We start from the raw sequence: 10,365 nt of genomic DNA, 5'->3' as shown, positions 1-10,365 counted from the left end.
TGTGTCATTGGATTAACATTTAGGTCATTTTCGTCCTCCCAAGGCTTATTCTTGTCCAATTAGCTGATGTAACCAATCTTGTGCATCCAATCAAGTTATTTGTGTCATTGGATTAATATTTAGGTCATTTTCGTACAGCCAAGGCTTATTCTAGTCCACTTAGGATTTTTAACTAATCTAATAAGTTCATTTGTGTCATTGGATTAACATTTAGGTCGTTTTCTTCCTCCATAGGCTTGTTCTTGTCCAATTAGTGTTTTTAACCAATCTTGTGTGTCCAATAAGTTTATTTGTGTCAATGGATGAAGATTTCGGTCATTTTCGTCCTCTCTTGGCTTATTCTTGTCCAATTAGGGTTTTTAATCAATCTTGTGCATCAAATAAGTTCATTAGTGTCATTGGATTAACATTTAGGTCGTTTTCTTCCTACCTAGACTTGTTCTTGTCCAATTAGGGTTTTTAACCAATCTTGTGTGTCCAATAAGTTTATTTGTGTCAATGGATGAAGAATTCGGTCATTTTCGTCCTCTCTTGGCTTATTCTTGTCCAATTAGGGTTTTTAATCAATCTTGTGCATCAAATAAGTTCATTAGTGTCATTGGATTAACATTTAGGTCGTTTTCTTCCTACCTAGACTTGTTCTTGTCCAATTAGGGTTTTTAACCAATCTTGTGTGTCCAATAAGTTTATTTGTGTCAATGGATGAAGATTTCAGTCATTTTCGTCCTATCTTGGCTTATTCTTGTCCAATTAGGGTTTTTAATCAATCTTGTGCATCAAATAAGTTCATTAGTGTCATTGGATTAACATTTAGGTCGTTTTCTTCCTACCTAGACTTGTTCTTGTCCAATTAGGGTTTTAACCAATTATTTGCTTCCAATAAGTTCATTTATGTCATTGTATTAACATTTAGGTCGTTTTCTTCCTACCTAGACTTGTTCTTGTCCAATTAGGGTTTTAACCAATTATTTGCTTCCAATAAGTTCATTTATGTCATTGTATTAACATTTAGGTCGTTTTCTTCCTACCTAGACTTGTTCTTGTCCAATTAGGGTTTTAACCAATTATTTGCTTCCAATAAGTTCATTTATGTCATTGTATTAACATTTAGGTCGTTTTCTTCCTACCTAGACTTGTTCTTGTCCAATTAGGGTTTTAACCAATTATTTGCTTCCAATAAGTTCATTTATGTCATTGTATTAACATTTAGGTCGTTTTCTTCCTACCTAGACTTGTTCTTGTCCAATTAGGGTTTTAACCAATTATTTGCTTCCAATAAGTTCATTTATGTCATTGTATTAACATTTAGGTCGTTTTCTTCCTACCTAGACTTGTTCTTGTCCAATTAGGGTTTTAACCAATTATTTGCTTCCAATAAGTTCATTTATGTCATTGTATTAACATTTAGGTCGTTTTCTTCCTACCTAGACTTGTTCTTGTCCAATTAGGGTTTTTAATCAATCTTGTGCATCAAATAAGTTCATTTGTGTCATTGGATTAACATTTAGGTCATTTTTGTCCTCTCTTGGCCTTATTCTTGTCTTATTAGGGTTTTTAACCAATCTTGTGCATCCAATAAGTTAATTTGTGTCATTGGATTAACACTTAGGTCATTTTCGTCCTCCCTATGCTTATTCTTGTCGAATTAAGGTTTTTAACCAAACTTGTGCATCCAATAAGTTCATTTGTGTCATGGGATGAACATTTAGGTCATTTTCGTCCTCCTTAGGCTTATTCTTGTCCAATTAGGGTTTTAAACCAATCTTGTGCATTCTTTAAGTTCGTTTGTGTCATTGCATTAACATTTACGTTATTTTCGTCCTCCCTAGGCTTATTCTTTTCCAATAAGGGTTTTTAACCAATCTTGTGCATCCAATAGGTGTGTTTGGGTCATTGGATGAACATTTAGGTCATTTTCGTCCTCCTTAGGCTTATTCTTGTCCAATTAGGGTTTTTAACCAATCTTGTGCATCCAATAAGTTCATTTGTGTCATTGGATTAAAATTTAGGTCATTTTCGTCCTTCCTAGGCTTATTGTTGTCCAATTAGGGTTTTAAACCAATCTTGTGCATTCTTTAAGTTCGTTTGTGTCATTGCATTAACATTTACGTTATTTTCGTCCTCCCTAGGCTTATTCTAGTACAATTAGGGTTTTAACTAATCTTGTGCATCCAATAAGTTCATTTGTGTCGTTGGATTAACTTTTAGGTCATTTTCGTCTTCCCACGGTTTATTCTTGTCCAATTAGGGTTTTTAACCAATTATTTGCTTCCATTAAGTTTATTTGTGTCATTGGATTAACTTTTAGGTCATTTTCGTCCTCCCTAGGTTTATTCTAGTCCAATTAGGGTTTTTAACCAATCTTGTGCATTCAATAAGTTCATTTGTGTCATTGGATTAACATTTACGTTGTTTTCGTCCTCGCTAGGCTTATTCTAGTCCTATTAGGGTTTTTAACAAATCTTGTGCATCAAATAAGTTCATTTGTGTCATTGGATGAACATTTAGGTCATTTTCGTCTTCCCTTATCTTATTTTTGTCCAATTAAGGGATGTAACCGATCATGTGCATCCAATAAAGTCATTTATGTCATTGGAATAATATTTAGGTCATTTTCGATCTCCCAAGGCTTATTCTAGTCCAATTAGGGTTTTTAACAAATCTTGTGCATCCAATAAGTTTATTTGTGTCAATGGATGAACATTTCGGTCATTTTCGTCCTCTCTTAGCTTATTCTTTTCCAATTAGGGTTTTTAACCAATCTTGTGCATCCAATAAGTTCATTTGTGTCATTGGATTAACCCTTAGGTCATTTTCGTCCTCCCTAGACTTATTCTTGTCCAATAAGGGTTTTTAACCAATCTTGTGCATTCAATAAGTTCATTTGTGTCATTGGATTAACATATACTTACGTTATTTTCGTCCTCCCTAGGCTTATTCTTGTCCAATCAGGGTTTTTAACCAATCTTGTGTATTCAATAAGTTCATTTGTGTCATTGGATTAACATTTACGTTATGTTCGTCGTCCCTAGGCTTATTCTAGTCCAATTAGGGTTTTTAACTAATCTTGTGCATCAAATAAGTTCATTTGTGTCATTGGATTAACATTTACGTTATGTTCGTCGTCCCTAGGCTTATTCTAGTCCAATTAGGGTTTTTAACTAATCTTGTGCATCAAATAATCCAATAAGTTCATTTGTGTCACTGGATTAACATTTTGGTCATATTCGTCCTTCCTAGGCTTATTGTTGTCCAATTAGGGTTTTTAACCAATTATTTGCTTCCAATAAGTTCATTTGTGTCATTGGATTAACTTTTTGGTCATTTTCGTCCTCCCTAGGCTTATTCTAGTCCGAATAGGGTTTTTAACCAATCTTGTGCATCCAATAAGTTCATTTGTGTCATTGGATTAACATTTAGGTCGTTTTCTTCCTCCCAACAAAAGTTGATTTTTGACTGAAGCAAATCGATTGGGAAATCGATTTCATAACAAAGGTGTAAGGAAACACAACTGTTTGTGTTGGTATAATCGATTGGGCAATCGACTGACTGAATTAGAAATTGAAAATGCACAAGTCAGTGGCACCCCAGTTTTGAGGGTAATCGATTGACAAATCGATTATACAATTCACAAAGTAAACCTGATTGAAATAAATCGATTGGGAAATCGATTGGATAAGTCACAGTGGAAACCCAGTTTTAAGGGTAATCGATTGGCAAATCGATTACTTAAAAATCACTTGCAAAATAACTTTTCCTGTGACATACAAATCGATTGGACAATCTATGTTGTAATATTTCAATCAAGTTAAATTTGGTCGAAATCGATTGGGAAATCGATTGAACCAAATCCCAGGTAAGAACGTTTTCAGACAAATACATACAAATCGATTGGCACGTCGATTAGTATCAAAATAGCTGAGTCACTGACTTAAACTCAATCGATTGGCAAATCGATTGACAAAACCTTTTGAAAACCCAGTGAACTCTGAGCGTGTGACCAAATCGATTTTAAGTATTTGTTAATCGATTATGAAGATTTGATAAATCGATTATGGAATCGATTGATATGTGTTTCAGTTTGAACATAACATCTGCAATCGATTACGAAATCGATTCATATCAGTCTTAACATAATCACTGAGAAATGTTGTTTAAAGAATCGATTGGTAAATCGATTGGGTTATATAGTTTCAAGATTCAAGAAAAACAAGACACACGATAATCGATTGGCAAATCGATTAGACTGGTTTATCACTTTACGAAATCGATTGGTAAATCGATTGATTAATGTGTTTTTCAGAAACTATATAAACTGTCTTCAATCTGTCTTTCAATAACATGAATGATAATAACAATGATATCAATCTGAAATATACATTGAATATTCTTGATACACAATAACACTTGGTTAATACATTGAGATTACTTTTTCAGATCAAATAGAAAAAGAGGATTATCAACAATCAAAAAGATAGCTGGAAAAGTGATCTTGAAAGACAAGGGTTCTCTTAAACAATCTTTGAATATCCAGAATTGTGAGAAGCCACATTGACCAAGATTGAAGACTACTTTTTTTGTTCTTCCTTAATTCTGTTTGTAATAATTCTTTGAAACAAAAACGAAAGCGAGAAAAGCCAGCTAGAAACTGGTGGCTACTTTCTTGGGTGAGAGTGCTCAACAAGAAAGAGTCGGACTTTGATTCTGTGTTAGATTGCTGAGTATCTACAAGGATCAGAGGGTGATCAATAGGAAAGAGATCATTAAGATAGATAGGTTTCGGGGAGGAAACTGGACAATCTGTAATTGATTCTTTCTATTGGAGAAGAAAATCTGAAATCCATTTGGATTTTCAGGACTGGATGTAGGTTGTCAAGTTGACAACTGAACCAGTATAAATTCTTGGTGCAATCTTCTCTAACCCTTAACTCCTTTAATTTACTATCTTGCTATATATGTATATGTGATTAATATTAGATGCATGTTAAACATAGTCTGTGATAAGTAATATTGTTTAATCTGATAATTTGACTTGTATGCATCTTGATTAATCTCATATCAATCTAACAGAACTTGCTAATCTTGTATGCCACAATTTAATTTCCGCTGTGTGTATGAAATTGATTTAATTTCATAAAGAACTGATACATTCTGATATATTCCGATTATTAAGAGGTCGTACCAACCAACACGTAGGATTATTCTAGACCAATTTGGGTGTTTAACCAATCTTGTGCATCCAATAAGTATATTTGTGTCATTGGACTAACATTTATGTCATTTTCATCCTCCCTAGGCTGATTCTTGTCCAATTAGGGTTTTTAACCAATCTTGTGTATTCAATAAGTTCATTTGTGTCATTGGATTAATATTTAGGTCGTTTTCGTCCTCCCTAGGCTTATTCTAGTTCAATTAGGGTTTTTAACTAATCTTGTGCATCAAATAAGTTCATTTGTGTCATTGGATGAACATTTAGGTCATTTTCGTCTTCCCACGACTTATTCTTGTCCAATTAGGGGATGTAACCAATCTTGTGCATCCAATCAAGTTATTTGTGTCATTGGATTAATATTTAGGTCATTTTCGTACAGCCAAGGCTTATTCTAGTCCACTTAGGGTCTTTAACTAATCTTGTGCATCAAAAAAGTTCATTTGTGTCATTGGATTGACATTTAGGTCATTTGCGTCCTCTTTTGGCTTATTCTTATCCAATTAGGGTTTTTAACCAATCTTGTGCATCCAATCAAGTTATTTGTGTCATTGGATTAATATTTAGGTCATTTTCGTACAGCCAAGGCTTATTCTAGTCCACTTAGGGTCTTTAACTAATCTTGTGCATCAAATAAGTTCATTTGTGTCATTGGATTAATATTTAGGTCATTTTCGTACAGCCAAGGCTTATTCTAGTCCACTTAGGGTCTTTAACTAATCTTGTGCATCAAATAAGTTCATTTGTGTCATTGGATTAATATTTAGGTCATTTTCGTACAGCCAAGGCTTATTCTAGTCCAATTAGGGTTTTTAACCAATCTTGTGCATCCAATAAGTTCATTTGTGTCACTGTATTAACATTTAGGTCATTTTCGTCCTCCCGAGGCTAATTGTTGTCCGAATAGGGTTTTTAACCAATCTTGTGCTTCCAATAAGTTCATTTGTGTCATTGGATTAACATTTAGGTCATTTTCGTCCTCCTGAGGCTTATTGTTGTCCAATTAGGGTTTTTAACCAATCTTGAGCATCCAATAAGTTCATTTGTGTCAATGGATGAAGATTTCAGTCATTTTCGTCCTCTCTTGGCTTATTCTTGTCCAATTAGGGTTTTTAATTAATCTTGTGCATCCAATAAGTTCATTAGTGTCATTGGATTAACATTTAGGTCGTTTTCTTCCTACCTAGACTTGTTCTTGCCCAATTAGGGTTTTTAACCAATCTTGTGTGTCCAATAAGTTTATTTGTGTCAATGGAAGAAGAATTCGGTCATTTTCGTCCTCTCTTGGCTTATTCTTGTCCAATTAGGGTTTTTAATCAATCTTGTGCATCCAATAAGTTCATTAGTGTCATTGGATTAACATTTAGGTCGTTTTCTTCCTACCTAGACTTGTTCTTGCCCAATTAGGGTTTTTAACCAATCTTGTGCATCCAATAAGTTCATTTGTGTCATTGGATGAACATTTAGGTCATTTTCGTCCTCCCTAGGCTTATTCTTGCCCAATTAGGGTTTTTAACCAATCTTGTGTGTCCAATAAGTTTATTTGTGTCAATGGAAGAAGAATTCGGTCATTTTCGTCCTCTCTTGGCTTATTCTTGTCCAATTAGGGTTTTTAATCAATCTTGTGCATCCAATAAGTTCATTTGTGTCATTGGATGAACATTTAGGTCATTTTCGTCCTCCCTAGGCTTATTCTTGTCAAATTAGGGTTTTTAACCAATCTTGTGCATCCAATAAGTTCATTTGTGTCATTGGATGAACATTTAGGTCATTTTCGTCTTCCCTTAGCTTATTTTTGTCCAATTAAGGGATGTAACTGATCATGTGCATCCAATAAAGTCATTTATGTCATTGGATTAATATTTAGGTCATTTTAGATCTTCCAAGGCTTATACTAGTCCAATTAGGGTTTTTAACAAACCTTGTGCATCCAATAAGTTTATTTGTGTCAATGGGTGAACATTTCGGTCATTTTCGTCCCCTCTTAGCTTATTCTTTTCCAATTAGGGTTTTTAACCAATCTTGTGCATCCAATAAGTTCATTTGTGTCATTGGATTAACCCTTAGGTCATTTTCGTCCTCCCTAGACTTATTCTTTTCCAATAAGGGTTTTTAACCAATCTTGTGCATTCAATAAGTTCATTTGTGTCATTGGATTAACATTTACATTATTTTCGTCCTCCCTAGGCTTATTCTTGTCAAATTAGGGTTTTTAACCAATCTTGTGTATTCAATAAGTTCATTTGTGTCATTGGATTAACATTTACGTTATGTTCGTCGTCCCTAGGCTTATTCTAGTCCAATTAGGGTTTTTAACTAATCTTGTGCATCAAATAACTTCATTTGTGTCATTGGATGAACATTTAGGTCATTTTCGTCTTCCCAAGGCTTATTCTTGTCCAATTAGGGGATGTAACCAATCATGTGCATCCAATAAAGTCATTTGTGTCATTGGATTAATATTTAGGTCATTTTCGTACTCCCAAGGCTTATTCTAATCCAATTAGGGTTGTTAACAAATCTTGTGCCTCCAATAAGTTTATTTGTGTCAATGGATGAACATTTCGGTCTTTTTCGTCCTCTCTTAGCTTATTCTTGTCCCATTAGGGTTTTTAACCAATCACGTGCATCCATTAAGTTCATTTGTGTCATTGGATTAACATTTAGGTCATTTTTGTCCTCCCCAGGCTTATTGTTGTCCAATTACTGTTTTTAACCAATTAATTGCTTCCTATAAATTCATTTGTGTCAGTGGATTAACATTTAGGTCATTTTCATCCTCCGTAGGATTATTCTAGTCCAATTTGGGTTTTTAACCAATCTTGTGCATCCAATAAGTATATTTGTGTCATTGGATTAACATTTATGTCATTTTCATCCTCCCTAGGCTTTTTCTTGTCCAATTAGGGTTTTTAACCAACCTTGTGCTTCCAATAAGTTCATTTGTGTCATTGGATTAATATTTAGGTCGTTTTCGTCCTTCCTAGGCTGATTCTTGTCCAATTAGGATTTTTAACCAATCCTGTGTATTCAATAAGTTTATTTGTGTCATTGGATTAACATTTACGTTATTTTTGTCCTCCCTTGGCTTATTCTAGTCCAATTAGGGTTTTTAACTAATCTTGTGCATCAAATACGTTCATTTGTGTCATAGGATGAACATTTAGGTCCTTTTCGTCTTCCCACGACTTATTCTTGTCCAATTAGGGGATGTAACCAATCATGTGCATCCAATAAAGTCATTTGTATCATTGGATTAATATTTAGGTCATTTTCGTACAACCAAGGCTTATTCTAGTCCAATTAGGGTTTTTAACCAATCTTGTGCATCCAATAAGTTCATTTGTGTCATTGGATTAACATTTAGGTCATTTTCGTCCTTCCTTGGCTTATTCTTGTCCAATTAGGGTTTTTAACCAATCTTGTGCATTCAATAAGTTCATTTGTGTCATAGGATTAACATTTACATTATTTTCGTCCTCCCGAGGTTTATTCTTGTCCAATTAGGGTTTTTAACCAATCTTGTGCATCCAATAAGTTCATTTGTAACATTGGATTAACATTTAGGTCATTTTCGTCCTCCCTAGGCTTATTTTTGTCCAATTAGGGTTTTTAACCAATCTTGTGCATCCAATAAGTTCATTTGTAACATTGGATTAACATTTAGGTCATTTTCGTCCTCCCTAGGCTTATTTTTGTCCAATTAGGGTTTTTAACCAATCTTGTGCATCCAATAAGTTCATTTGTAACATTGGATTAACATTTAGGTCATTTTCGTCCTCCCTAGGCTTATTTTTGTCCAATTAGGGTTTTTAACCAATCTTGTGCATCCAATAAGTTCATTTGTAACATTGGATTAACATTTAGGTCATTTTCGTCCTCCCAAGGCTTATTCTTGTCCAATTAGGGGATGTAACCAATCTTGTGCATCCAATCAAGTTATTTGTGTCATTGGATTAATATTTAGGTCATTTTCGTACAGCCAAGGCTTATCCTAGTCCACTTAGGGTTTTTAACTAATCTTGTGCATCAAATAAGTTCATTTGTAACATTGGATTAACATTTAGGTCATTTGTGTCCTCTTTTGGCTTATTCGTATCCAATTAGGGTTTTTAACCAATCTTGTGCATCCAATAAGTTCATTTGTAACATTGGATTAACATTTAGGTCATTTTCGTCCTTCCTTGGCTTATTCTTGTCCAATTAGGGTTTTTAACCAATCTTGTGCATCCAATAAGTTCATTTGTGTCGTTGGATTAACATTTAGGTCATTTTCCTCCTCCCGAGGCTTATTGTTGCCCAATTAGGGATTTTAACCAATCTTGAGCATCCAATAAGTTCATTTGTGTCACTGTATTAACATTTACGTCATTTTCGTCCTCCCGAGGCTTATTGTTGGCCAATTAGGGTTTTTAACCCATTATTTGCTTCCAATAAGTTCATTTGTATCATTGGATTAACTTTTAGGTCATTTTCGTCCTCCCTAGGCTTATTCTAGTCCGAATGGGGTTTTTAACCAATCTTGTGCTTCCAAAAAGTTCATTTGTGTCATTGGATTAACTTTTAGGTCATTTTCGTCCTCCCTAGGCTTATTCTAGTCCAATTAGGGTTTTTAATCAATCTTGTGCATCCAATAAGTTCATTAGTGTCATTGGATTAACATTTAGGTCGTTTTCTTCCTCCCTAGACTTGTTCTTGTCCAATTAGGGTTTTTAACCAATCTTGTGTGTCCAATAAGTTTATTTGTGTCAATGGATGAAGAATTCCGTCATGTTCGTCCTCTCTTGGCTTATTCTTGTCCACTTAGGGTTTTTAACTAATCTTGTGCATCAAATAAGTTCATTTGTGTCATTGGAATAACATTTAGATCATTTGCGTCCTCTCTTGGCTTATTCTTGTCCAATAAGAGTTTTTAACCATTCTTGTGCATCCAATAAGTTCATTTGTGTGGTTGGATTAACATTTAGGTCATTTTTGTCCACCCTAGGGTTATTCTAGTCCGATTAGGGTTTTTAACCAATCTTGAGCATCCAATAAGTTCATTTGTGTCACTGTATTAACATTTAGGTGATTTTCGTCCTCCCGAGGCTTATTGTTGTCCAATTAGGGTTTTTAACAAATTATTTGCTTCCAATAAGTTCATTTGTGACATTGGA

Source organism: Cicer arietinum, chromosome 7 (assembly GCF_000331145.2).
Source record: "Cicer arietinum cultivar CDC Frontier isolate Library 1 chromosome 7, Cicar.CDCFrontier_v2.0, whole genome shotgun sequence".
NCBI classification, from domain to species: Eukaryota; Viridiplantae; Streptophyta; class Magnoliopsida; order Fabales; family Fabaceae; genus Cicer; species Cicer arietinum.
The sequence above is the reverse complement of the archived record's forward strand: the minus strand, read 5'-3'. Positions refer to the sequence as shown.